General features: G+C 46.8%; 1 long non-coding RNA gene across 6 annotated transcripts; it reads right to left on the bottom strand.

The window, feature by feature from the left end:
• Positions 1-963: 963 nt before the first annotated feature.
• LOC144382843 (uncharacterized) lies at positions 964-27,061 on the bottom strand. Of its 6 annotated transcripts, none has more exons than XR_013450270.1 (7): positions 26,401-27,061; positions 25,272-26,064; positions 22,758-23,009; positions 22,235-22,375; positions 21,636-21,724; positions 17,831-17,884; positions 964-6,933 (listed from the first exon to the last, which is right to left on the bottom strand). It is a non-coding gene; the product is annotated as an uncharacterized LOC144382843 (long non-coding RNA). The 6 variants fall into 6 exon arrangements; XR_013450271.1 differs by lacking the exon at positions 22,235-22,375 and having other exon boundaries at positions 964-5,007; positions 5,223-6,933; XR_013450272.1 differs by lacking the exon at positions 22,235-22,375 and having other exon boundaries at positions 964-5,373; positions 5,918-6,933.
• Positions 27,062-27,353: the final 292 nt, after the last annotated feature.

Here is a 27,353-nt window from a genome sequence, read left to right as displayed (position 1 = left end):
GGCTGGATATGAAGAGGCGTGGTTCACAGGGAAAATTATTGTAATAATCTGCTGGAGTTCTCTTCTCTGAATGATCCCAGATCTGACGTTAGATGCAGTTGAGGCAGAATGGAGGCTGGGTGAGGACCTTCTCCCCACCACCAGTCTCCATCCTTCACAGAGGAACCAAGCTTAGCTAGGGGCCTGGGGCAGGGGTCACCTCTGCTGATAGCCAAAGCCTCCAAGCCTACCCCAGTTCCTGGGACCAGGATCCATTGGGTCAAGATGGAGCCTGAGCCTCCTCACAGCCTGCCTCTATAAAGTCACAGGAAACAGGGACCTGGGGTGCAGGTCACCCAATACTTCACAATCCAGACACCAGGATAAGAAAGGGAAAAAGAAGATGCTAGAGAAGACTAAACCACAGGGACTTGGTGGATATTTCGGAAGAGAAAAAAAAGAGAACTTGACAGTTTTGGGGGTCCCTCTGAATCCCAGAGATCTAGCTCCTAGGGGTCACAAGTACCCAGCCTGTTTAAATATCAAGACCTTACATAGTGACCCCCACTCAAAATATGTCTCTGCCCCAACCCAATGAAACAGACACACTTAACAATTTTCACAAGAGCACAGAATCTCAATGTTGTGAGGAACCAGGGAGGTTGCTTATCTGACCCCTAATTTTTCTGATGAGTAAACTGAGACCCAACATAATTAAGTGATCAACAAAGTAATAAGTACAGAACCAGGAGGAGAGCAGCAAAAGGATTAAGAACACAGAATCTTAATTTGTGCTGGATATTAAAGATTTGCAATCCCCTGAACAGTATGATAGTTGTGGGTTTTATTCCCATATCTGATTAAATCAAAATGAAATTTTTTTTTTTTGTTTAATCCAATGATAAGAAAAGATGTGAAGAATCTGAAGAATCTAATTAGAAATAAGTTTTATTCCTGGAACTCATTTGACCATAGCCTTTTTTTTTTTCCAGTTTCATTGAGTTATAATTGACATACATCACTATATAAGTTGAAGGCATACAGCTTGATGGTTTAATTTGCATATATTGTGAAATGATCATCACAATAGGTTCAGCTAACATCCATCTTATCATACCGATACAATAAAAAGAAAAAGAAGAAAAAAGGAAAAAATTTTCTTCTTGTGAGGAGAACTCATAAGATTTCCTCTCATCAACTTTCTTGTATATTATACAGTGTTAGCTATGTAACTCTTCACTTAGGAAAGAGTCAGAGACAAATCACAAATCTCCATTGACGCCCATCACAATTCTATTCACATTAGACTTTTTAAAATAGACTTTATTTTTGGAATAGTTTTAAGTGCACAGCAAACAAGTTAGACTTTACAGCAATAACTTGGGTAGGTTCTTTTTTTTAATTTATTAAAGCCTAAAAACATGGCCATTCTGTCACCATTGTCATAAAAAATGCCGAGATGCTAAAGTTAAAAAACTTTTTATGAAGTTCAATATATTTTCTTGAAAGATCATGGGTAGATAGCTTTTCAAAACTCAGGACTAGTCTAATTTACTGAAGAAAAATCCTCCCCTCACACACATAGCCGAGAGAAACCAGGATCCATCTAAAGCCAGGGTTTCTTCACCTCAACACTACTGACATTTGGACCAGAGAATTCTCTGTTGTGGGGGCTTCCCAGTGCATTGAAGGGAGTTTAGCAGCATCCCCAGCCTCTCTGTTCACTAGATGCCAACAGCATGTGCACACATACACACACATATTCGTTCCTCCCTCCTTCATGCCCCCAACCCCAAGTCTTGACAACCAAAAAGTCTCCGGATGTTGCCAAATGTCTCTTGTTAGTAAAAATCATCCCTGATTGAGGACCGCTGATCTAAGGAAATGAAGGTAAATCAGAGCCTCAGATACATTTAACATAGTCTATTCTGTTCATTTCACCTTGGAGAACAAGCTAAAGAAATAATTAGAGGTATATTTGTCGCCGGCTTCTACATGCCAGTTAAAATGTTTGCCATTCTCTTACTTAATCCTCATAATTTTCTAACTTAGGTATATTATTCCTAAGGTCTTTGGTATAGCATCAAGACTGGGGAGAGAAGGGAGAAATCTTATAGACTTCTGAAAATATTGAAATTGAGACCCCTGAGTGGAGCAAAGCAAACGTTACATACCAAGTCATGATTTTTCACCCAGGTTATGTCTTTTGTTTTAAAACCTAGATCATGCATTTTCTTCATTTATTCTATAAAGACTGAGGCCTGACAACAACAGCTGAGTGTTTTTGCAAATAAATAAATGGGTTTGGATTTCGTAAAATGTAAAATGTGCCAAGTCCCTGAACTATTGTTTTCGATGTGTTTCCATCCCAAGGCTACACATGATGGATGCATTTAGCAAGTTTCTTCCTTCCAAGAGAGTAGAGGATCTCAAATTGCTTAGAACACTGTGCACACAAGGATCATGCTATAAAGGGCGGTCAGCATCTTTGCCTAATCTTCCAAGGTCACTGTGAGGGAGACACATCATCCTCAACTTTCTGATTGGCAGCTGAGCCTCGGAGAGCTTCAGCCCCTTGACCATGTGGTGGCAGAGCTCAGACTGGAACTCAGGTCTATGCAATGATAAAACAGGTACACTTAGGATGCTAACACATTCCCCAGAGTTCAGCCCCAGACCAAGCAGAGGGTAGCACTGATTTTGGGAGAAAATGCGCTCGCTATACAGTCAACCCTTGAACAACCCAGATTTGCACTGCGTGGGTCCACTTACATGTGGATGTTTTTCTTTATAAATACAATACAGCATTGTAACTGTTTTTTTTTCTTCCTTATGGTTTTCTTAACATCTTCTTTTTCTCTAGCTGACGTCATTATAAGACTCTAGTATATCATGCATATAACCTACAAAGCACGTGTTAGTCAACTGTTTATATTATCAGTGAGGCTTCTGGTCAACAGTGGGCTATTAGTAGTTAAGTTTTAGGGAGGTCAAAAGTTGTATGTGGATTTTTTACTGCATGGGGGTCGGCGCCTCAACTCCCACATTGTTCAAGGGTCAACTGCACTTAAATGAGACTGCACTTAAAAGAGACACAGGACCATCTGCACAGGAGTACCAATGCTAGTCAAAATCCGCGGGTGGGGGTGGCATGGCATGAGGTTAGAAGTTTACTTGTTTCGGGTGTTTGAGAAGATCTCTAAATGGCACTGGAGGGACACCTGGGTGGCTCAGTCGGTTAAGCATTTGATTTCAGCTCAGGTCATGATCTCGGGGTCCTGAGATCCAGGCCCATGTTTGGGCGCTCAGTGGGGAGTCTGCTTCTCCCTCTGCCCCTCCCCCATTCATGTTCCCCTCTTTCTCTCTCCCTCTCTTAAATAAATGAATAAAATCTTTAAAATAAATACATAAATACATACATACATACATAAATGGCACTGGAGAGAGACGTATGCGTTTGGAAACATTTATATGTGATACTCTGGTGAGAAACAAAGTGGGCTAAGGGAGAAGAATTTAAAGCTCTTAACTCAGTCAGCAAGAGGAATAGGTCTCCATGAAGAAGCAGGAATTATAGAGGAAGAAAAAGAAAGGAACTGAGTCTGGAAAGTAGCTTATGAAAACCTAGAGCATCTTCCTATAAGGAAGGCTTGAACTGTGAGAAAAAAAGGATTGCTTGTTCAAGATTTCCTGGCAAGCCGCCTTTCTCCCTCTGGTTTCACGGTGACCCCAGTAGGTCAACCAGGTATCTATGAGTCCATAATGACCCCACACACACACACTCATCATATTACCTCACAGAGGAAACCATTCCAGCCCCCTGGATTGTAAGAGATTTAGGGAGGACACGCGCAGTCAATTTACTCTTTCTAAGACCTCAATGATCCTCCAGTTGTCCCTAGGAGCTAACATCATCACCAGACACTTGGGTTTTCTTGAAGCGCTAAGGTAAGGAGCTTGCTGTGTTTGGCCTTGGATACACAGTGGTGTCCGCTGGGCTCCAGGAGTGAGGTAAGAACAAAGCAAACTCATAGCCAGGTAGGCTGAGTCCTCACTGTGAAGACAGGTAGTCACAGAACTATTCCCTATGTTTCAGGAAGAAGGGTCTACAGTGCTCAGGGGTGGGGACAGGCCAGGAGCCTCCCCAAACACTCCCCTCTGGAAACTGGGTGTCAAGACAGGAGCATCTGAAACAGCCATCACCTCAAGGGCTGCCAAAGGGTTCCTGAGCCCCTTCCATAAGGCAGCCCCGATCTGATGATAATTCAAACTCTTTCTCAGCTCCAACCGCCTGCCCATCTCCAGGTCTTAAGAGACACAGGACCATCTGCACAGGAGTACCAATGCTAGTCAAAAATCTGGTGGAGAAAAGGTTACTTTTGCTCCTAAAACCAAAATGGATGTCTTATGGAGCAGAGTACCAAACTCACAAGAATTTTTTTAATTTAAAAAAAAAGATTCTGAATAAAAGTCACACTTTAGCTGCACCACTTCAAAGACTGTCCCTTCCTCCGATCCGCGGGTGGGGGTGGCATGGCATGAGGTTAGAAGTTTACTTGTTTCGGGTGTTCAGACTACTTCTGGGGGAACTGAAGAACTCCACATGTGAATCTAGACTTCTGAGTCCACGCCGGGCTGACCTCAGGGCTTGGGCTGGGGTGGGGGAGGGGGAGCACTGGAAAGAGTCTTACTATTTTCAGGGGGTTCAGAGTCCAGCCAGCTGGTTACAGATCCAACCCAGAAAGAGCATCACAAACTCTTCCCGTCCCTTAGAGGCAGGCCGGCCCACTAATCAAAGATACGGGAGGAGGAGTCAAGACTGAAAAAGTAGAATAGCAAATCATAACTTGAGACCCTTTTATTTCTCCCCAGAAGCTCAACTTCTGGTAACAATGGATTACAACCCGCTTCTCTTTCCCTCCATGCTGATTCCAGCGGGTAAGATCAGGAGGTAGCTATTTCCAGTTGGAGATCCTCACCTGGGTTTTATTTCAAGTCTGTAAGGGTTTTCTTGGCGGCGGGGCAGAGCTAGAGAGGACAGATGGAGAATCTTAGGACAATTCATGGGTTTTTGGCTTAGGGGTTTGTTCTTTTTTTTTTTTTTAACTTTTGTTTTGACAAGAGATACAGGTGTTCCCATTTGGAACATAAACTATATTTTAAAAAATTAAAAATGCCTGAAAGTCCCCTTTGGCCCAAAAAAGGAAAAAAAAGCTGACAAACAACCTTTGGGGAGACAATACCTTTCTGGCAGGGATTGAATTGTCTGGGATAACATTGTCCAGATTCCAGCGTGGAAACGCGCCCCGAGGGGCCTGCAGCAGATCCGGGAGTCATGAAGGGCAAGAGGGGCCTTCCACGCTCCTCAGCCCTGCTTGCAGCTGCCGGAGAGAGCTGAAGGCAGGAGGCCAGGTGCCACCGTGAGCGGAGGGCCTCCTCTGCAGGCAACCCCCCTCGGGCCCCCACAGGCCAAGTGCAGGCGTTTTTAAGAGAACGCAGGCCACCGCTGGAATCGAGGGAAACACCCTTCTCCATGGAGGTATGGCAGCCAATTACCAAACCACCACTACCAACGAAATCACAAAAGAACAATTAACTAGCAAACGCAGGCACTGAGAGAGGAGCCCAGAAAGAAAGAAAATTGAAAAAAGTGGAAGGAAGGAAGGAAGGAGAGGGAAGGGGAGGAGGGGAGGAAGGAAGGAAGGAGAGGGAAGGGGAGGAGGGGAGGGAGGGAGACAGACCAAGTCCTGTACAATTTGTCAGGAGCATGTATATGGGTATTTTAAATCATCTCTGTGCTTCTCCATGATGCTGAGAGGGTTCACTTGTGAAATCTCAGGGCATTAAGTCTGCCAAAAGCATCAGCAGTGAATTAAGGCAGTTACAGCAGACAGCAAGTGAAAGAATAACCAAGACCAATTATTTATGGATTGTTCACCTGAAATTCCCAAGCTTCCGCTCGGCTCAGATTGATCTCCAGTCGGCTAGAGACATCTGTTTTTCCAGTTTTGTCAACATCCCCAGAGTTCCTTTGCATAAGGTATGATTTGCCCCGAGCTCCGAAACTAGGGTGTTGATTTCACAGCCCAAAAAAAAAAAAAAAAGTTTATCTCTAAGATGGAGAAACCAAAATTCCTGAAGTTCAAGTCCTTGCACATGATGCAGTTCACAAAAGAATTTTTCTATCCGCCGTGATGAGTTGGAGTGTGCCTCCCCGACCAGTCATTTGTGGGAGCCCTCATCTGCCCGCACCACCCCCGCCCCCACTTCGGTATGTGACCTTATTGGGAAATAGGGTTATTGCAGGTGTACTTGGTTCAAATGCGGTCACACTGGGGTAGGAGAGCCCCTCAATCCAATATGACCAGGGCCTGATACTTAGACACAGACACCCACTCGGGGAGAAGAGCACATAAAGAGGAAGGCAGAGACCGACAGAGTGATGCCCTACAAGCCAAGAACAGCAAAGACCGCCAATAAGTCCCCAGAAGCTAGGAGAAAGGCATAAAAAAGTTATTCCACAGAAGGAACCAACCCTGGCAAACGAATACACGAAATGATTCTGCCTCATGACACCCCTCACACTGGGCCCCTTTCCCTGGTCCTCAAAACAGTGGTAAGAAAAGCAGGCCAAGCTGATGGAGCACCGCAATGTGCCATATAGCATGCTAAACGCTGTCCCCTGGGGCTCCCATAACATATCCCCACACACCTAGTGGCTTCAAACAACAGAAATTCATTCTCTCGTGGTTCTCAAGGCCACCAAGTCCAAAATCAGGGTGTCAGCAGGGCCGTGCTCTCTCCGAAGGCATAAGGAAGGATCCTTCCTCTTGCCTCTCCCAGCTTCTGGTGGCTCCAGGCGTTCCTCAGCTTGTGGCCACATCACTCCAATCTCTGCCTCCGACATCACAGGGCCTTCCTTTGGTGGGTCTCAGATCTCCCTCTGCCTTGCTCCTACAAGGAACCCGAGGCCCCGAGAAGTTAATAACTTGCCCAAGATGACAGGAGCTTGGATTTGCACCCCAGTCTGTCTGATGTCTTAGTGCTCCTTTCAAGGGACTTTCCTCCTCCATGAGTCCCGTAAGAGTGGGAGTGGAGTGGGCAGATCCAGCCTGCAAGGTCAGGGATGGATTTTCAGATGGAGGAATAGCTGAGCCAGCCCTGAGGGTGAGGGCAGGTGAATGAGAAGAAGAAACCAGGGAAGAATGAGAAAAAGAAACTGTCCGAGCAGAGGAGGCCCATCTGCGGAGCCCAGGGCCACCTAGATCACTGTCGAGGAGTGAAACGTGGGGTGCGAGGAGAGAAGTGAGCCCTGAGAACAGGGCTCAGCAGGGCCAGGGCACAGAGGGGCTCAGATGCCCCCTTTGTCCTTCAGGCTGTGGGAACCACTGACCAAGCTTACGCTAAGGGAGGAGTATGCAGATGCCGCACGCCGGGAACACTGACCAACGTGGAAAAGTTGTCCGCCTCCTTCTGGCCATCTGCCTGATGGCTGTGTGCAAGTGTGAGAACTGGTAGAACTTGTGTGACTCGCAGCGGGGGGGGGGGGGGCGCGAGGGGCCCAGACCCCAGCTCCAGCACATCTGTGTAGTCTATGCCTACTGGGCTCAGAAACCTAAGCCTAAGTCTCAAAGAAGCTGGCTTTTTGAAGAAGGCATTTCTGATGGCAATGACAGCCAGGGCAAGCCATTACAACACAAGGGTAAGAAATCCTCTGCTGGGAGGGCTGTAAGCACTCCAAGGCGCCCACCTCTCTCTCCCTGAGACCCAGGAAAACAGAACCAGACATAGTCCCCGCACTCACGGGCAAAGCACCCACAGAATATATCAGGGAGGTACGATAGCCAGGAAGGCAGCTCACTGCACAAAGCGAACAGAGAGGAGGCCCCATCCCAAGTTCTGGCTGCCCCGACTGCACTTAGGTCACAGCTGGGAGAGGAGAGAGGGGAGACCCCGAGAGAGAGAACAGAAGATTCTAAGTAACCTGGCTAGCAGCGGCCCCCTCCGGAGCGCCGGGGAGCCCAGCGCCCCAACTTGCTGCTAGCATACCTGTGGCCGGTGCTGGTTAGACTCTGGGCAGGCTATTTGCACACTGGAATCCTGTGTATTTTGTGGGCAGTGCCACAGTTAGACCTACATCTCACCGTAAAAATATTCGTGCTTCACCCGGGGGACGGCTAGAGGGTGGTTGGGACAGGACGGGCGGTGGAGGGGAGGGCACCCCTTCAGTGAGTTCTGGAGACCAGCCGCGGTGCCCAGCTCCAGCCTCTGAGCAAGCAAGCTCAGGGTTTCCACTGAAACACCAGCCAGGCTGCTTCCCACATGTCTAGCTGTCATCCTTCGTGAACTAGAGGATCTTTCTTAAGGAAAACACGGTTTTTCCTTATTTTTTTCCGCAGTTTCTCTGGTTGAAGAAAATCAAAGACATAAGAAAAATCTGGGTGAACTGGGGAGACAGGGCTGGCAGCTCGTGTAATTAAGCTTGATTGCAGTTCACATTTATCGAGAATCTATGTGTGTACAAGACAATACTGTCTATGGCCTGGGGCGCCTGGGTGGCTCAGTCGGTTAAGCGGCTGCCTTCGGCTCAGGTCATGATCCCAGGGTCCTGGGATCGAGTCCCGCATCGGGCTCCTTGCTCAGCAGAGAGCCTGCTTCTCCCTCTGCCTGCCTGCCACTCCCCCTGCTTATGCTCGCTCTCTCTCTCTCTCTCTCTCTCTCTCTCTGTGTCAAATAAATAAATAAAATCTTTAAAAAAAAAAAAAAATACTGTCTATGGCCTAGCAGCCTGGGCCCCTGAGTTCTCGGGGGCCCTTCCAGGACCCTGTGGTCATTTCACCTGAGTGAGTTTTATGTAATGATTCAAACCCAAACTTTCTCCTCTATAACCTGCCTGCCTTCGAGTTCCTAGATACAGAAAGGCCAAGAATAGGGGCGCCTGGGTGGCTCAATCAGTTAAGCATCTGCCTTCTGCTCAGGTCATGATCTCAGAGTCCTGGGATCTCTCTCAAATAAATAAATAAAATCTTCAAAAAAAAAAGAGTAGAGTGTTTCAGGGTATGGAGCCAGGCTGCGTGGGTCCAATATTGATGCCATGTGGCTCAGTTTCCTCATCTGTAAAATGGGTTAATTGCATCTTCCTTTGACGGCTGCCCTGAGGATCAGTGAACTCCCCCCTTATAAGTGCTGAGGCCAGCGTCCAGCACACGGAGAGGCCTCAGCAAGCTCCCTCTCTTATTATGACTCAGGGAACCTCAAGTGCCCAGTTTCAGGCTCTGTCTGCCAGGTTTCCTTGGCCACATGAGCCAAAGGAATTTGCGCCTCACACAAAATAAGATTTTTTTTCAGTCTCGCACCCTCCCAGAGGAGCCCAGGAGCTCCTGGTTAAGTAGTTCTAGTTACCAATGATCACAAAATTGCTTCACTGGCCGTAACTTTTCATAATTTATTGGATCCATTTAAAGTGATTTTAATTACTAATGCTCTAGTTCAGTTCGATGCAAAATTAAATGCAGGCACCTAATTGTATTTCCCCCATCTATTATGTTCGGAAAGAAATGAGGGTAGCTTAGTGCATCCTCACCGTCATAGGGTTTCTCGGCCCACGTGCTTTCTGCAAGAAAGGAACTTTCCGTTACTTGCTGAAGACGTCAGCCGCCAGTGAGCTGCGGGGACTGGGCAGGGAGTGAATCAGATGCCATCAATCTTGCTGGGGTGACAGACAGCAAACAGTTGTCTCCCTGGGGCTGCACTTCCAACTTGCACTAATCCATTCTCCTCCTGGGCCCTGGAATTCTCTTAGGACTTCCCTGACAAGGGGTCTCCTTCCCCCATTTCCATACTTTCGCTGCCTCCCTTTGTAGCTCAGCTGGGGAAAACAGGAGAAAGAAGGACGAGCTGGGTGCGCACTGGGTTTATGAGACCCCGGGTATGAATGTCTGTGTGCAGTTGATATCACTGGGCGGGGAGGGAAGATAGAAGGAGGTTATTCTGTGGCTGGGAGATTTGCAAGTACCAGAAAAATTCTTCCTATGACAGACTTATTTTATGAGATGGGTTAGGGGAAAGAACTCCGAAATCGGGTAAGCGTCCTGTAAATGGGAACACTCGAAAATGTGAGCCCCGTCCGGGAGCAAGCTTGCCAACATCAGGAGAACCTCCCTGCATGAGCATTTTTTAACTTGGTAATAGAACGTTGAATAAAACCGTGGGTTGGTGGAATGATTTGACTCATTCTCACTTCTTCATTACTTGCAAATAATGGGTCCGGAGGCAGGAGTTCTGGAAACAGAACCACGCACATGTGGTGTCTTAAGTGCCGTCTGACATATTGGGAAATTGGGGTTACCAAAATCTGTAGCCAAGGGCACAGGGCTACAAAGTGACAGAGCTGTACCAGACCAGGTCTGTCTGTGGTCTCTGGCTCAGTCAGGGTCAGGCCTGGGCGTCTGTCCCCCTTTATGTGGCCTGAGAGAAGGATTAAGTCCGATCCTAAGCTTTACCTCAGCCAGGACACTTTCCTCCCGGGCAACAGTGACAGAACACAACGTGTTGGTTGAAAGGATAGTGACTCGTCTCTCACGATGTCCCGATTTCCCATGCCATCTCAAAAAAAGTTGATCTTCCTTTCTCCCCACCTCTGCCTCTTGGCTGGGGCCGTCCAAGGAGGGGAAGTTAGAGATTCCCTTCCGGCCGGGCTCCCTGGTCACCCTGGGCTGCTCTGGGGGACCCCTGTGAAGTTCGCCATGTGCCTTCTTTGGGAGAAGCAGCCTGTGCCGAAAACGAGCCTGCATGCTCTGCCCTGAGGAGGGTTCTGGGGTACAGTCTGAGCCCACACACGCAGCCCAGGTTCTAGATTTAATGCCTCACTTCCATGCATGTCATGCATGAGGCGATTTGGGGTGGCACAAATGGAAACATGGTTGATGGCAGCTTATGCATCTATTGTAATGCACATTAGCAATGCAGAGCCCAGCTAGCCTGTGATTTCACGGATACCGCTGAGGACAAGACTCATTTCGTAGACATCTATAGCGTGGTATCTGATGTATAACATCGGGCGGAGCCACCACCTCCATGTCCCCAATCAGGTGCACACGGCACCAAGCATATGGACAGATTACCCTCCCAGGTCTGAAGAAGAGGGAAGGAAATAACATTGCAGAGGCGTCTTAGCATGTCGGATGGCAACACAAGAGAGGAGAGAAGCAGGTATTCCGGGATTGGAAGTGCTGGCCCTTTAATCTCTCAGCTGTGTGACCTTGGGCAAGTTACTAAACTTCCCCATATTGCTTTAAGTAATTCAAGTGGGACCCAAATTTGGGGGGCTCTCTGCTTTTGTAGCTGGCATTACCCTCATACAGCCAATATGCCAAGCTACAGCAAAGGATTTTTTTTTTTTCTCATCTGTGAATTGACTCTTTTGAAAAGACATAAAGGTATGGAAACTAAAAACCAAAAAAAAAAAAAAATGTGTTTACAACATTTAATACCTTGCTTTTACTGAATAGCATCAAATAACATAATGTGTTGGAGCCTGGGCAATTTTGAAAGAATTCTCTTCCTAATCAAAGACATCGGATGCCCACGTATTGCCCTCAGAGCAGGCCCAGGATGGCTCCCTGCCCTGGGGTTGCTCTGCTTTCTCGCCCTTGATGGGATCGGCACCAAGAAGCAAGCCTTCACCGTCCCGGACCGACAGGCAGAGAAGGTGGAACTTCAGGTAATGAAGATGCCACCTTATAATTAACACGGCCTCTACTATTCTACCTGAAGTTAAGGACATTTCTTGTCAACAAATACGATAGCGTTTTGTTGTTTTAAGCTTACAAAAGTTTTAACAGTGAGCTTTCAAGTTAATAACTCCAAGTCTCTTCTTAAGGAAAAGAATAAAGGCAAAAGATGATATGACCTTTTCAGAAATAGTTCTTTTCTGATTGCAGAAGCAAGACGTGTTGACTTCAGTACATTTGGAAAGTACAGAAAAGTACAAAGAATTCTAAGTGGCTGGTCATCCAACTATATCAAGAAGTGTGTCTATGTGTTACCACTTTACTTTTTCTGCCGCAAATTGAAGTCCTGCATACAATCGATTCTGCAATTTGTTTTGCATTAAAAATATTGCAGACTTTTCCCCATTTTACTATTCTCCTACATCATTTCAAACCTTCTCTGCCAATCCCCCACCAGCCTCCCATCCTGCCTCCTCCCTTCCCATGTGAAGCAGCCAGCCTCACTTCTTCCTTCTCAGAAAAAAGTAGAAACCATCAGAAAGAAGAAATTCCCTAATTTTCCTGTTACTAAAGCTGCAAACCTCCCCATAGCCACACACATGTTCTCGTGTTTCCCTTTGCTACAATCATTTGCTAGCTCGACTTGGCCCTCCCGAATCTACTTTGGGTCCCACCTTCCCCCACCTGGCCAAGATCTTCCCTAAGCTCTCAGTGGAATGATCCAGCAGCCTTCCAGCCTTTTCTCTTGAAAGACTCAAATGCACCTCAAAGCCCACATTCCCAAAACAAACCCATGACTTCTCCCCAAGCCTGGTGCTCATTCAGTGTTCTTGCCATGCAGTTGTAGATGCAAGAGACCCAAAAGCCAGCCTCATGCTTTTCTCTCCCTCACACATGTCCAGTTCATTACTGAGTTCATTCACATTTCTTTTCCGGAGATCTCCTGAGTATGTCTACTTAGGTCAATCTCCAACACCACCACCTCCCTGTCTCTCACCAGGAAGACTTTGTGGTCTTCCCGCACCCACTACACCCTCCTCCTAACCATCCTTCAAACTGCAGGCTGCAAGGTCCTTTTTATCTGCTGAAGCATGCCACTCCCTGGCTCAAACCTTCAGTGGCTCCCCAGGCTCTTAGGATAAATCAAGTTCTTCAAACTGGCTTCCATGGCCCTGCAAAGCCTGGCAGATGCTCACCAGACCCTACACCGCTTCGTCTCTCTGCATCCCCCCACACTAGCCATTTCCATGCCTCATGCTCTTACTGCTCTGGCTCACCTGTTCTCCCTGTCTAGAATATTCTTGCTCTCCTTTTTTCTAGTCACCCCTCTCTCAAGAAACCCTTTCTTAATCTCTCTTACTGGACTGAATCTCTCTGTTGTTGGCTCTCATATTGCTTCTCACTCATAACCCATGTTACACCTGCAACTTTATACTCGATTGTGTGTTTGAGGTCTGTCCCCACTGGGTTCTGAGCTCCTCAAGGGCAGGAGTTTGATTTGCTCGTATCCATGTCCACAGCACTTAGCCCAGCACCTGCTACATGCTGCCGCTTAGTAAACCCTTAAGGATAAATGAATGAGTTAAAGGTACTTCAAACTCAAACTCAAAAGACCTAAGACTGAACTCAACGTCTTCTCCCCCAAATGCGGGTTTCATCCAGTGTTTCCACTCTCACAGACTAGCACCACCATCCACCCAGTAGTATGGTCAGAAGTCCAGAAGGAGTCTGTTATGGATTGAATTGTGTCCTCTTCCAGAAGGACATGTTGACACATAACCCGCAATATCTCAGACTGTGACCTCTCTTGGAAACAGGGTCATGGCAGATATAATTAGTTCAGATGAGGTCTTCCTGGAGTAGGTCATACTAGGTGAGCCCTTGATCCAATATGACCATCATTTTAAAAGGGGGCATGGAGACACATACATCTAAATGTGGGCACGGAGACACATACACACGAGGAGAGGGCCATGGGAACACAAAGCCACCATCTGGGTGATGCTTCTATAGGCAGGGAACACCAAAGATGGGCATCAAGTCACCAGAAGCTAGAGGAGAGGCCTGGAACAGGTTCTCCTTCAGAGATCTCACCAGGAACCAACTTGGCCAACAACTTGCTTTTGGACTTCTGGCCTCCAGAATTGTGAGACAACACATTTCTGTTGTTTTAAGCCACTCAGTTTGTGGTATTTTGTTACAGCTGTGCTCAGAAACTAATATATAGTCCTGGACCCTTCATTCCCTCTTAGGCTGTACCCTCCCCTGACCATATCCAATCCATCACCATGTCCCATCGCTTTTGCCTCCTAAATATCTCCAATCCATCTGCCTCTTACAATCTCCATCCCCACCACCAGTCCAAATGCCCCTGTCTCTCCTGAACTAACCACCCCCTAACTGGCCTCTGCATACCCCCTCGGCCTCCTGTCAACTTTGCACTATGCTGTGCCACAGGGATTTCTTTGCACATCTGACTTTGTCACACAACCCTGACTACCCCTTGCCTTCTCACTCCTGGCCACACTGAAACTGCTCATTGCTCTTAGGATAGAGAGCAGACTCCCAAAATAATCGAGAAGGCCTCCAGGCCCTGGCCCCACCTTCTTCTCCTGCCCTGTGCAGCCCGCCCGGCCTCCCTCTCTCCATTCTTGCTGCCCGCTCACTCTTGGCTTTCTGAACAAGCCATGATCTTCCCAGAACTGTGGCTTGCAAGAGGCATGGCAGTCCCTCTGCCTGGCCTGCATTTCCCTCACTCCAGCCATCCGCCATGTTTCTCTGTCTTGTCCTTCGGATCACAGTTCAAAGATCATCAGCTTTTAAAGAAGTCTTCCCCGTCTCTGGATGAGGCTAAGTGTCATCAATACACCCTCTCTTCATATCTTATCATATCCCATCATTTTCCATATGGCACTTGTCATGATTTGTGATTTGCATTTCTTTCTGCATTATCTGACTATATCTTTTAACTTTATTAGGGCAGGGACCATATCTTTTTTTGACCCCCATTGATCTCCAGCAACCAGCACAGGATCGATATATAGCTGTCGAATGAATAAACAAAAAATAAATCCCTTTGCTAAAGTACAAATAAGCCATGATGTATTTGACCAATCCTACTTCTGGCCATTGTAGACTTTTTCCATTGTTTCACCAATTAAGTGACCCTGCAAGGCATCACAGAGGATTCTTTGTGCAAATATCCTGAGGACAAATTATTGGAAGGAACTGGTTGCTCAAAGATTTTGAAGCTCGACCTCATTGTATAGAATTTCTGCAAGTAGGAGAGTACTCCCAGTAGCTTATGCCAGAGAAGGAGGGATGGAGGCAGGGAGAGAGAGAAAGAGAGGCAAAGAAGGGAAGAAGATAAAGACCACCATCCAAATGAATAAGAGTCTGTGGGCCTGAGAAGTTCTCTCTGCTGAGCTTGCTGTCCAACCCGTTCCCTAGCCCCCCTCTCTCCATATCCCTGCCAAACTGTCCCTGGGAAAGGCCAAGTCAGACACTTTCAAATCCCAGGGTTTCAAATGATGAAGACCCCGAGAGGCAGGGGCCAAGCACTTGGGGGCTTTTTGTTCTCTTGCCCCTTTGTTCCAGCGACTTCTCCAACTCAAAGGATTTTCAACAGCACCAAGAGCCTGACACTTTGCCCATCCTGGTTCTCACAGACTTTTCCAACGAAGGACAAAGCAAAGTTGGCACGGACAACAAGGCGGGCAATAAAGAGGGACTGAGAAGCAAGGAAGCGCCGTGAATCTGGCCGGCCCAGGATCTTCAGTTGCTGGAGCAACTGCAAGTTAATGAAATGGGGAGGAGACCGCCATTTTCTTCACCCCGGCCAGTTGTCATGGATACTGGGATTTGAGACGTAAAAGGGTGAAGGGTTTGCTTTGCACTTTACAAATGGTGCCTTTTTTCACTTACTCGCTCCAGGTTAGAGTCTTACTCAAAGGAGGCTCGAGAAGGGGAGTGACCGGGACGCTTGCTGCACCGGTGTCCGTGTGGCCCGAGGCTCTAAAATCCATTCCTGTCTGACGCCAGGCACAAAGGCCTAAGCATGAATGGAAATTTCCAGCCACTAAAACCTTCCTGTCTACACTGCAGGCAGGCATCTCTCTCCCTGAACCTTTCCTCTCTCAGGGTCCTGATTCTCCCAGCAGTGCTCACACAGGGGCCTAAGGGTTTAGCTTTGTGCCCTCCCCAAGCCCCTGGCTCCCAGAGACCCCCCAGTAGCTTCCCTTCCCCCCCACCCTTCCTCCTCCAGGACCGGGCAGGAGGAATACAGCTCAGGCCCTCCTTAGACATTGGGTCCCACGCTCTCGCCCCGTCACTGAGCCCTTCAGCACCTTATGGCAAGGAGGCCGCAGGCTTGAGTGACCGCGCGTCAGGGCTCAGCTCCGCCACTCCCAAGAATGTCCTTGGGCAGTGTATTTAATCTCCCTGAGTCTTACTTCTGCACTGGAAAATGCAAGCTGTAACACCTACCACGTAGCTTCGTGGAGAGTGTTAGGTGAGAAAAGGAACACCACGTCGGGGCTTCCAGCAGGCATGGCTAAAATGATGGTGCCCTTGCCTGCCTCTTCATTCCCCCCCTGTCTACACACACACACTCACAGACTCACACGCTCAGTTACACACTCAGCTTTCCCTGTTGACCTCTAGTTTAGTCTTTATCAAGCGAGAGGGAGTGCAGCTGTTTGATATGAACAACTCCATCTGTCCATCCAGCCATTCAAACATTGATTTACAGAGGGTCTAATATGTGCCAAACACGGAGGTCATAAAGGGCCACCAGACAGAGCCACCGCCCCCCCCCCGCTTGTGCCTGCCAGGCTGCTCGGCTCCTGGAAATCAGGGTGTCCCCGAGACACTCCCTCGGCCTCCATGTACCTTCATTTCCCAACACTTGAACACAGCCTGAAACCCAGGACACGGCACAAGGGATGTTCGTGTTTGGGTGACCAGGGCAAGGATGGGCTCATGGCACTGTGCTCGCTTCGGGCTTCCGACAGGCTGCCGCTCCCTGGCTCGGAATCGGGTTGGGGGGTTCAAACTGACACCAGTATCTTAGACACATTTGGAACAAACGTCAACCTTTTCAGGACATGTTCTGACTTCCAAGGGCGGTTCAGTTTTTCCTCTGTCCTGCGCTGTGTGGGGACAGCAGGTGCCACGCCTCCCCCTCGGCAGCTGGGAAGTGGGTTCAGGGGCTGCTGACGTGGAGTGGGGGGTCTGCATCAGGTTTGACCATAGTCATGTCGATGCTGCTTCCCAGGCTGGCGGGCCTGTCCAGCAGAGTGAAGAAGGGCTCACATACAAACCCCACCGCTCCCTAAAGCTTAGTTTCCTCATCTTTAAAATGGGATAATAATATACCTAGCTCATAGGGTTAGTGTGAGAACTCAAAATTCAGAAATACACATGAACCATTTTTGCCTGGCAAATAGTAAGTACTTATCAATAATGGACTTACTTTTTCTTAGAATTCCTATTCCCAGCTCTGTTACGGCCTAACCATGCAAAAGTCATATGGCTACCTCTTAAAGGGAATCAGAACGAGTCACAGAAAACTGAAAGCAGTCAATTTGTTTGGAGTAGTGGCATTGCATGCTTTTGACCTTAATTTCCATTTTCACATTATTCCAATATTACTGCAAGAAATAAAAGTTAAAATCATAAACACAGGTATCTGTGTTTACACTGCTTTACAGTAGCCACATAAACAAAATAGTGAATTTTTCAATTGTGCTGTGTGTTTGCATGGCACACAGGATTAGTTTCTCCTAAAAGGACAGAAGGAAGCATCCACTGAATCCACAGCTAGAACTCAGACAACAACCTCAGAAATGTATCCAGACCCCCTTGTCCAAAGGATTAATTCCAGAGTCAGGAAAGTTTCATCTATGAACTTAGCGGGAATTTCTCCTATATGCCTCCCTCTGTCCTGCACCGAGGCTGCCAGATAGCTGCCATCAAGCATGAAAGCCATCCTACATAAAGCAAAAGGTAAATGCCAGGACTGTTCTAGACACAGAAGATATCTGACCTTCGGGCAGCTGGAAGTATAGCTGGGAAGGAAGAAATAGCATGAAGCAGGTAGGTAGAAATTAAGTTCTCACCTGGGTAGTCCTAACGAGGAGCTGTATCATCAAGCAGGATGGTTGGAGACCGAGCTGTTGGAGAAGTAAAACATGTTCAGTCTTGAAGGGTGAACAGAAGCCATTATTACCACCCAGGAGACCACTTAAGAGTTCACATTTAATGTCCAGGCAGCCCACGATTTCCCCCTGTGGGCTGAGCATCAAAGGAGACACAAAATACGTATTGATGAAACGAACAGTATTTCCCAGGATTTTGGAATGAAACAGATCTACACAGCCATTGCCTACCTGCATCCATTTAGAGAAAATACACTTACAGCTATTGACCAATAAAGACGAAATTAGGTCTTCCTTAAAAAAAAAAAAAAGAGTGCAGGGGAGCCTGGGTGGCTTAGTCAGTTAAGCGTCTGCCTTCGCTCCAGTCATGATCCCGGGGTCCTGGGATCGAGCCCTGCATCGGGCTCCCTGCTCAGTGAGGAGTCTGCTTCTCCCTCTCCCTCTGCACCTCCTCCTGCTTGTTCTTTCTCTCTCTCTCTCTCTGTCAAATAAATAAACAAAATCTAAAAAAAAAAAGTGCAGAGATACTAGGGAATCTCTTTTAACACATACAGAACATTTACAGTGAGCCAGCCACTGTCCTGAGCATGTCCCATGGATTATCTCATTTAATCATCATTAGAACGATGACAAATAGATGAGGGAGCAGAGACTCAGAGAAATGAAAAAGACAATATTCGGTATTATTATATGAGGGCAACAGTAAGAATTCGTTTTGCCAGACAGAGTGATTTTTTAGGAGAGACAAAGAAATAGAGCCGGGACAGTAGTTTGTGCCGAAGTTGGGAGGCTCCTGGTTGTGGTTCCCGGGAGGTTGATATTCTGTTGGAAGGAATCAAGGTCTCAGAGCAGGTGAGCAAAGCAGTACACTAAGATTTCCTTCAGATTTTAAGAAATGAGTGGAACTGGAAATGAAGCAGGTAGAAGCACCTTAAGAGGAACCGGAAATGAAGCGGGTCGGGGCCCCTTACGAGGACACTGAGGAAAGTGCTGGCATCACCATGGCCACCTTCACTGTACCGGACCCACTGTCCTCTATTCCTCAAATGGGCCTGCAATGTACGAATTATTATGATTATTTTAAGTTTTTATTTATTTATGTCATCTCTACACCCAACGTGGGGCTCGAACTCACGACCTGGAGATCAAGAGTCACCTGCTCCTCTCACTGAGCCAGCCAGGCATCCCTCAATGTAGGAATTATTCTCTCTCCTTAAAGCCTTACTACCTGTCATGGGGATATTTCTAAACTAGCACCCTAAATAACTGTAAACTATAACCGCGAATCATTCAGACACAGGGAGCTTCTAGCATCTGAGAAACAGCGGCTCTCTGAGAGATGATGGCGGCTCTCCCCGCCCCCCCACCTCCCATTTCTCTTGCCCTCTTCCCTCCTCCGCCCTTGGAGTCTCCGTGCAAACCCCAGCCCCCAGGGGCAGCCCTCCACCCTACAGGATCGCCCTAATCCCTTCTGTGCCTCTAGGTTAGTGAGGCCTCGGGGTCTAAATGATCCACCCAAGTTGATACAGAGAGAAACTGAGACTGGAGAGACTAAATGCTTTCACCAATGCTGCGACCTTCTTATGTCTCCTGGCTCCACGCCAATCCCGCTTTTGCACAGCGGTGCTTCATATCCACCTGGCTGAGAGCTTGAAGCAAGCCCGGCGCGCTGAGCATCTGATTGTAGGCTCAGCCTCCCCAGGACTGGCCCCAGATTACAGTGGAACAATAAGCAGGGCGTGTGGGGCTTGGTCCCCGGGGACTATCCCTCAGACCTGCTCCAAAGACACCCCCCCACCATTAGTTACAGAATGCCCGCTGCTGTGCACGGTAATCCAAATTGGGTTCAAGCCCCCAGCCTCCGTGCTCCATTGTAATGCTATATTTTTTATTCAGCACCAGATCAGAGATCTGCTAAGACCTCATGTTGCCAACATAAAAGAAGAAGAAAGATTCGTTAATCCCAATGAAAATGAATTCTTATTTTTTCCCAGAAGAAAAAGAAAAAGGAAAACATGAGGGTGTTACATCAGCTTTTCAGAAAACAGGAAAATCCTTGCCATGGTGAGACGGTTGAAGCATGCGGCTTTAAGGGTCGAGACAAAGCGCGGTGACACACCCCTTCACCTCTCACAGGCTTGTTTTATTATCCTGGATATTCAGACTGTTTTTCCCTGGGATGCTTTTGGATACGATAATCCCACCAGCCTTGAAATAGAGTATCAGAGAGGAGGAGGGTCAGAGGTGGGGGAGGACGTTCACAGAATTGAAGAGAAGGAACAAGGGGGCAGGAGTGAGCAAGAAAATCTCACCCTAAGAAATCAGATATGTTTTTATGAAATCCGAGAGTTTCAGAGGCAGAAGGGACGCTGGGGCACCTGGGTGGCTCAGCTGGTTAAGCGTCTGAGTCTTAATTTCGGCTCAGGTCATGATCTCAGGGTCGTGAGTTCGAGCCCCGCACAAGGCTCCACGCTGAGGATGGAGCCTACTTTAAAAAAAAAAAAGAAGGGATCTTGAAGATACATAGTCACACCTTCTCATTAAACACACACACACATATGTACACACAAACACATATACACACATATAGACATGTATACACACACTACACATACATTCACATACACAGATACATACACTCATACACACACATACCTATGCATACACACATACACATACAAAAACATGTGACACATGCAGCATGTAGACACATACACACGTACATATATGCAGACCTGTGCACACATACAGACACATGCATACAACCACACACACACACACACACACACACACACACACAAAGAGCAAGTGAGGTCAAGAGAGAAAGTATGAACTGTCCAAGGGAACAGAGGCTTCATTAGACCTATAGGTTAAAAGGAGCGGGGACTGCAATGCGCTCATATGTCTGGGAAGAGCCTTGTGTGAGTTTCAGCAACCACCTCCTAGGAAAGAAGACCATGAGACTCCTCTTTATCCAGTCAATACTCACCATTCCTCTTTCCTCTCTAAAGCTCTCCTGTTGATCCTGTCTGGTCACTTACGAACTGATAAGTAACTGAATGGTGTACTGTAGGGGTCTGCGTACTACCGTCCACGGGCCAAACCCAACCCGCTGCCTGGTGTGATATGGCCCACAGGTGAAGAATGGTTTTTACACTTTTTAAGGGTTGAAAAAAATTTTAAGAATAATGTTTCATAACACACGAAAACTATATAAAATTCACATGTTGGTGTCCACAAATAAAGTTTGTCAGGAACACAGCCACACCGTGCATTCACGCGTGGTCTAAGGCTGCTTTCATGCTAAGTCAAGTTGATGCATGGGTATAGCATGGTCAGCTAAGCCTAGAACATCTACTGTCAGGCCCTTTACAGAAGAAATGTTGCCACCCCCTCATCACGAGGGGAAGTCTTGGACAGCATGCACTGGTAGCTCTACAAGGCCCTCCACTTTCCCCACACAAATATTGAAGCACTCCAGCCCAGGGCCACACTTAGGGGCCATGTGACCTGGGACAATTTATGCGCATCTCTATGCTTTGAGTCCCTCAGCTGTAAAATGGAGATCAAGTTTATTGAAATAGTATCATTGAAACCCAATGGCATATGAGGTCACCCTGCCCTCTGAGATTTAAATAACATTGGTTCAAATTCAACCCCATGTCCTGACAAAGTCCCATGTCCTCATCAATATTCCCAGAGCCTTGCATTCTCTTGGTCACTTTGGCTTAAAATCCAACTCTTTCCAAACTCTGATCTCACTCACCTTCCCTTTCCTCAGCTGGTCTCCACTTCGTGCCAACCAAGCCTTTGTAATTCAGCTAGCTGTCCCTCAAAACAGAGTTGCAGGAGGCACTGTAACAGAAGCAGGTTTCGTTACTGGTTTGGGGCCATGGGAAGGGGATGACATGGCTAAAACCCAAATAACTTAAAAATGAACACCCAGCTTCTCTCATTTCCATGGTCTCATGGCTGGCCCGCCACCAGCAATTTCCAACTGGCCACCTTCTCTGTAGGTTCCAGCCTTCTGCCATGCCAAACTACCCCTCCATAGGTACCCATCCCTCCTTGGGATTCCCCTCACATCTCCCTGTTTCTCTGTTTCCTGGAGTCCCTCATCTGCAAGATACTCCCAGAAGCTCAATCTTCACTTCCATATTATGCAGGACAATCTAGTTTACCACCCTGATGCCTCCAGTTGCAAGGTCCTAGACTCCAAGTTTTTGCTAAACAAAAGGTCCCTTGCTATGTGTCTCACCCTTAGGTCCCCAGAAAAACTGTCAGAACCTCAGACATACTTTCTCCTTGCCCCAGCAACATCTAAATGTATGTTCAGTGTCCCACTGATATAAATTAGGTCACCACCTTGCCCTTAGAAGACAGAAGAACTATCAGCAGGGTTGGGGTTGACTTGCTTTTTTCTTTCCATTAAAGTACACAAAGTATCTATCAGGCTACTTGACACATAAAAAGAACCAATAAATGTTTTTCTTTCCATGACTTCCCCTGTGTAAAAAAAAAAAAAAAAAAAAAAAATACAGCTAAGTACCAAAATATGTAACAATATATACCTCACATAGGGATTGAGAACACATACCTGCCCACAATGGAATTCTCTCTCTGGAGTGTGTATGGGGATAAGGGGGATGGGATTGGGTTGAGAAACACTACCTAGGACAAAATGAAAAAAGTAACAGATTTCTTTTTCTCCACCATTTAAATGTACTGGGAGCTGAACAAAAAGTCACCAGATGAAACTCCTTTTGGGATTTCCATAGCCTTTTCCTTGACAGACAGAAAGGGTTGTAAGACTTTGTATCTACTACACCTGTTACTGCGTAACAAAATATCCTCAAAACATAGCAATTAAAATAAAAACATTTCGTACCTCTCACATCTTTCTGAGGGTCAGGAATTCAGAAAGGCTTAGTTGGGCAGTTTGGGCTTCAGATCTCTTGTGAGGTTACCGTGAGGCTGTTCAGCTGGGTAGCAGTTATCTGAAGGCTTGACTGGGGCCGGAGGCTTCGCTTCCAAGGTGGCTGTTGGTGGGAGGCCTCAGTTCCTCACACAGGCCTCTCCAGAGAGCTGCTGATGACATGACTTCCCCCCAGAGTGGGTGATCCAAGAGAAAGAGAGAGAGCTGAAAACAAAAGCTGCAGCATTTTGTGACCTAACGTCAGAATGACATGCCATCACATCTGCCATATTCCACCTGCCACATAGACCAACCCTGGTACAACGTGGGAAGACACTACACAAGGGTGAGAAACGGACTGACTACCCGCCTTTGGGACTCTGGAGACCCTCCAGGTTGTTCCAACACATTCACCTTTCTTACTTAAGCTAGTTTGCAAGTTTGACTCGCAACCAAGATGGGCTGGAATGAGATGGAATTCTGAGACTAATGCCCTGTATTTCTACCACTGAGAAGGAAAAAAGAAGAAATCCTTTCCACATAATAGTTGGGAAGCTAAAAATACAAATCAAAAGCAAAGCAAAACAAAACAATGAGCAGCTTGTATGAGGGTTACTTTGCTATAACAAATGATCTGAAAACTTAGTAGCTTAAAACAACCATTTTCTTTTGCCCACAATTTTGTGGAATTTAGGCAAAGCCCAGCCGGGTGGTTCTCATTTGAGGTCCCTCATGCTGTTGCAACCCAATGTGTGCAGGGGCTGCGATGATACGACCTCAGTCCAGCTACACGGGGCTGGACATGCGAGATGGCTCACTCACATGGCTGGCAGTCAATGCAGGCCGTCCACTGAGTGCTCAGCCAGGGCTTTCAGACAAAGCACCTATACATGGCTGTCCCAGCATGGCCACCTCAGGTAACTGGACTTCTTATAAGGCTGCTGCTTCCCTCAGAGCAAGCATCCCAAGAACCAGGTAGAAGCTGCATCGCCTTTTCTGACCTAACCTCAGAAGTGATATAGCGTCACTTTTACTGTATTGTGTTGATTAAAACCAAGTCATTAGAGTCAACCCAGATTCAAAAAGAGGGAACATAAACCCCATCTCTCAATGGGAAGCCTGGGTATGGCCAGGGACAGCTGATTATCCCAAACACAAGACCTAGCCATGTCAAGCTCTGAGAGGAGAAATAATATATTCCACATAAGAGTGACAGGGAGGCAATGTTTATAGCAGCAATGTCCACAATAGTCAAACTAGGGAAAGAGGCCAGATGTCCAACGACAGATGTGATGGATAAAGAAGATGTGATACACACACACACACACACACACACGCACACACACAGGAATATTATGCAGCCATCAAAAAATGAAGTATTGCCATTTGCAACGATGTGGATGGAACTAGAGCGTATTATGCTAAGCAAAATAAGTCAATCTGAGAAAGACAATTATCATATGATCTCCACTGATAAACGCAGAATTTAAGAAACAAAACAGAGGATCATAGGGGAAGAGAGGAAAATATAAAACAAGATGAAACCAGAGAGGGAGACAAACCATAAGAGACTCTTTTTTTTTAATTTTACTATGTTATGTTAATCACCATACATTACATCATTAGTTTTTGATGTAGTGTTCCATGATTCATTGTTTGCGTATAACACCCAATGCTCCATTCAGTATGTGCCCTCTTTAATATCCATCACCAGGCTAACCCATCCCCCCAACCCCCTCCCCTCTAGAACCCTAAGTTTGTTTCTCAGAGTCCATAGTCTCTCATGGTTTGTCTCCCCCTCCGATTACCCCCCGTTCATTTTTCCCTTCCTACTATTTTTTTTCTTTTTTTTTTTTAACATATAATGTATTATTTGTTTCAGGGGTACAGGTCTGTGATTCATCAGTCTTACACAATTCACAGTGCTCACCATAGCACATACCCTCCCCAATGTCCATCATCTAGCCACCCCATCCTTCCCAAGCCCCACCACTCCAGCAACCCTCAGTTTGTTTCCTGAGATTAAGAATTCCTCATATCAGTGAGATCATATGATACATGTCTTTCTCCGATTGACTTATTTTGCTTAATCATAGGAAACACACTGAGGATTTCTGGAGGGGAGGGGCATGGAGGGATGGGGTAACTGGGTGATGGACGTTAAGGAGAGCATATAATGAGCACTGGGTATATATAAAATGATGAATCACAGACCTGTACCCCTGAAACCAATAAGACATTATATGTTAATTGAATTTAAATTTTAAAAATGTTTAAAAAAAAAAAAGAGTGACAGGGAAGCATCTTCTCAGTTAGAATGTCTATATCCTTGCCTAGAAGAAACTGTCCCTTTGGTCCAGGACATCTCTCCTGGAAACCTCAAGACATCACCAAACCACATTTATCAGGAAACGTTTTCAGATTCAAATAATAGAAAACTCAAGGCGAACTGCCATAAACAACACGGAAATTAATTGACATACATACCTGGAAGTTCCAACAGAATAGCGATCTTTAGAGTTGACTTACGTCGGAGGCTCTGCATACGTTTTCCAGCCCTTCTCTGCCCTGCCCCTCTTCCATCCTAGCGGGATAGAAAGCACGTGGCACCTGCTTTCGCCCCCCACTGGTGCTTGACTGATTCCAGAGGAAAAAGAGTGGGCTGCTTCTAGACACTGTCCTGAGAGACTGCAGATGAATGACTTCTTCAAATGTGCATAGCTAGCCCCTCTCCACATTTTATTAGACCAAATTGAGTTATATGACCAACACTAGCCAATCACTGGGGACAGAAATGGAATGACTCTTAAACCAACCAGGCTCGCCCCTAATCCCTATGAATGGGATTATCTCCCATGCATGAAGGGAGGATACCCGAACAAAATCAGGATTTTGTTAGAAGTGATGAAGCAGGAAACAGATACTAAGAAAACAATCAAGGATGCCTACTCCACTGTAGAAAACAAAATCCTAAAACATCAACTCAAGTATAATCTGGCTTTTGCTACTCTTTTTCCCCACGTGCAAATACAGAATCAGTTCTCTGGAAATGTGTCCCCGAATCCTTCTGGAAGTTTCCAGAAAGCAATTCCCTTGGGTTTACAGGTGAGTGCCGTGAGTCACCAGTGACATCTGTCACTTTCTCCTGCTGGGATCCAGGGGTCCTGCCGGTCACTGCCACCGGCTCTGCCAAGTAATTCTGTGCCCATCAGGTATACCCACCTGCCTCCAGAGTCCATGCTCAGTGGATAGTTGCAACCCAGGGAGAATGTTCTTCTGTCTATTGGGAAGACAGTAAGACAATGCTGCTTGGCCCCAGGGGAGCATCAGGATTTGTTAAAAGAGCTAATTTTCATATTTTATTTGTCACATCCCTTGCCCCAGGTCCTAGAATGTCCATAGAACACAGTTATTATTCCTTGCAGGTCTTAGCCAGGAGGTAATCTGAGTAACAAAGTCTACCCTGGGCTCAGAATTGCCTCCTCCCGAATTTAATAACCAAGGTTCTTTTCCTATTCGCATTTGTCATTTCTGACTCACTCTTTCTTTAAGGTAAATTCTCTCCTAGGAGGCCCCTCAACCCTCTTGCAAATACACCTCTAATGGATGTACTCACCAGCTTGCCAGGCATCCCAGGCATCTGTGGACCCCAGTGGTCCAGCTTCATCTTGAGCAGGGACTCCCAACTTGATATCCAGCCAAGCACATTCACTGAGATCGATTTCTTCTCTCCTCACCCCTCTGTTTGCAATCTGTGATCCAGTCATACTGGGTCATTCCATCCATGGGGACAGAGAATGCCATCCTCATATGTATGTGCCACCTCATAGGTCCCAACCTTCTGAATTTCTCATACACTGCTGTCTTTACTAGAACTCTCTTTGGCAACCTAACTCCTTCACCTTGCAAATTCCTGCACATCCATCAGGATGTGAGATTCCACTCTGCACCTTCCATGATTGACAGGAGAAACAGACCTGCAGTGTTTATAAAATTCAGGGCAGTAACTCTCAAAGCATTCAGATGGAAAGATATCAAGAGTCAAAGGGAACAAAAAAAGCATTGCCCTCAGGTCTATTCTAGAACAGAGTTCCTGGCCATTTCCCTGCACAGACCATATCCCCAGGACACCAACACCAGCTGGCGTCTGTCAATTATAGTCAAAAAGCAACCTTTCTGCATCTCTTAGCATCCTCAAGGTCCTTCTACTGCCTGAGCTGTCCAACCCAGCATCCACTCCTGGGCCTGCCAGGCAGTTTCTCCCCTGGCTCAGAGTGTGGAACCAGATCTGGAGTATCTCTCAAATGAATTGGGGTTTTGTTCTTTCCAACCTGTGTTGAAATTTACAAGACTAAAACAAAGGCACTCAGTGTGCCCTGGTCTTGGCTTCGCCTGGGACACTAATTACCCAACAACAGCACACGTGGGAGAAAGTGGCCAACTCTGATTAAGGAGCCCCATGGGAAGGCACTGAGAACAATCTTTTCTTTTTCTTTCTAAAGTTGCCTTTGTCTCTATCACCAGTGGCCACTCTGCCTTCTGTGCTGCTAGGCACTTGTACATACAAAC

Source organism: Halichoerus grypus, chromosome 8 (assembly GCF_964656455.1).
Source record: "Halichoerus grypus chromosome 8, mHalGry1.hap1.1, whole genome shotgun sequence".
NCBI classification, from domain to species: Eukaryota; Metazoa; Chordata; class Mammalia; order Carnivora; family Phocidae; genus Halichoerus; species Halichoerus grypus.
Note: the sequence above shows the minus strand (reverse complement) of the source record. Positions and strands in the feature narration are given on the sequence as shown.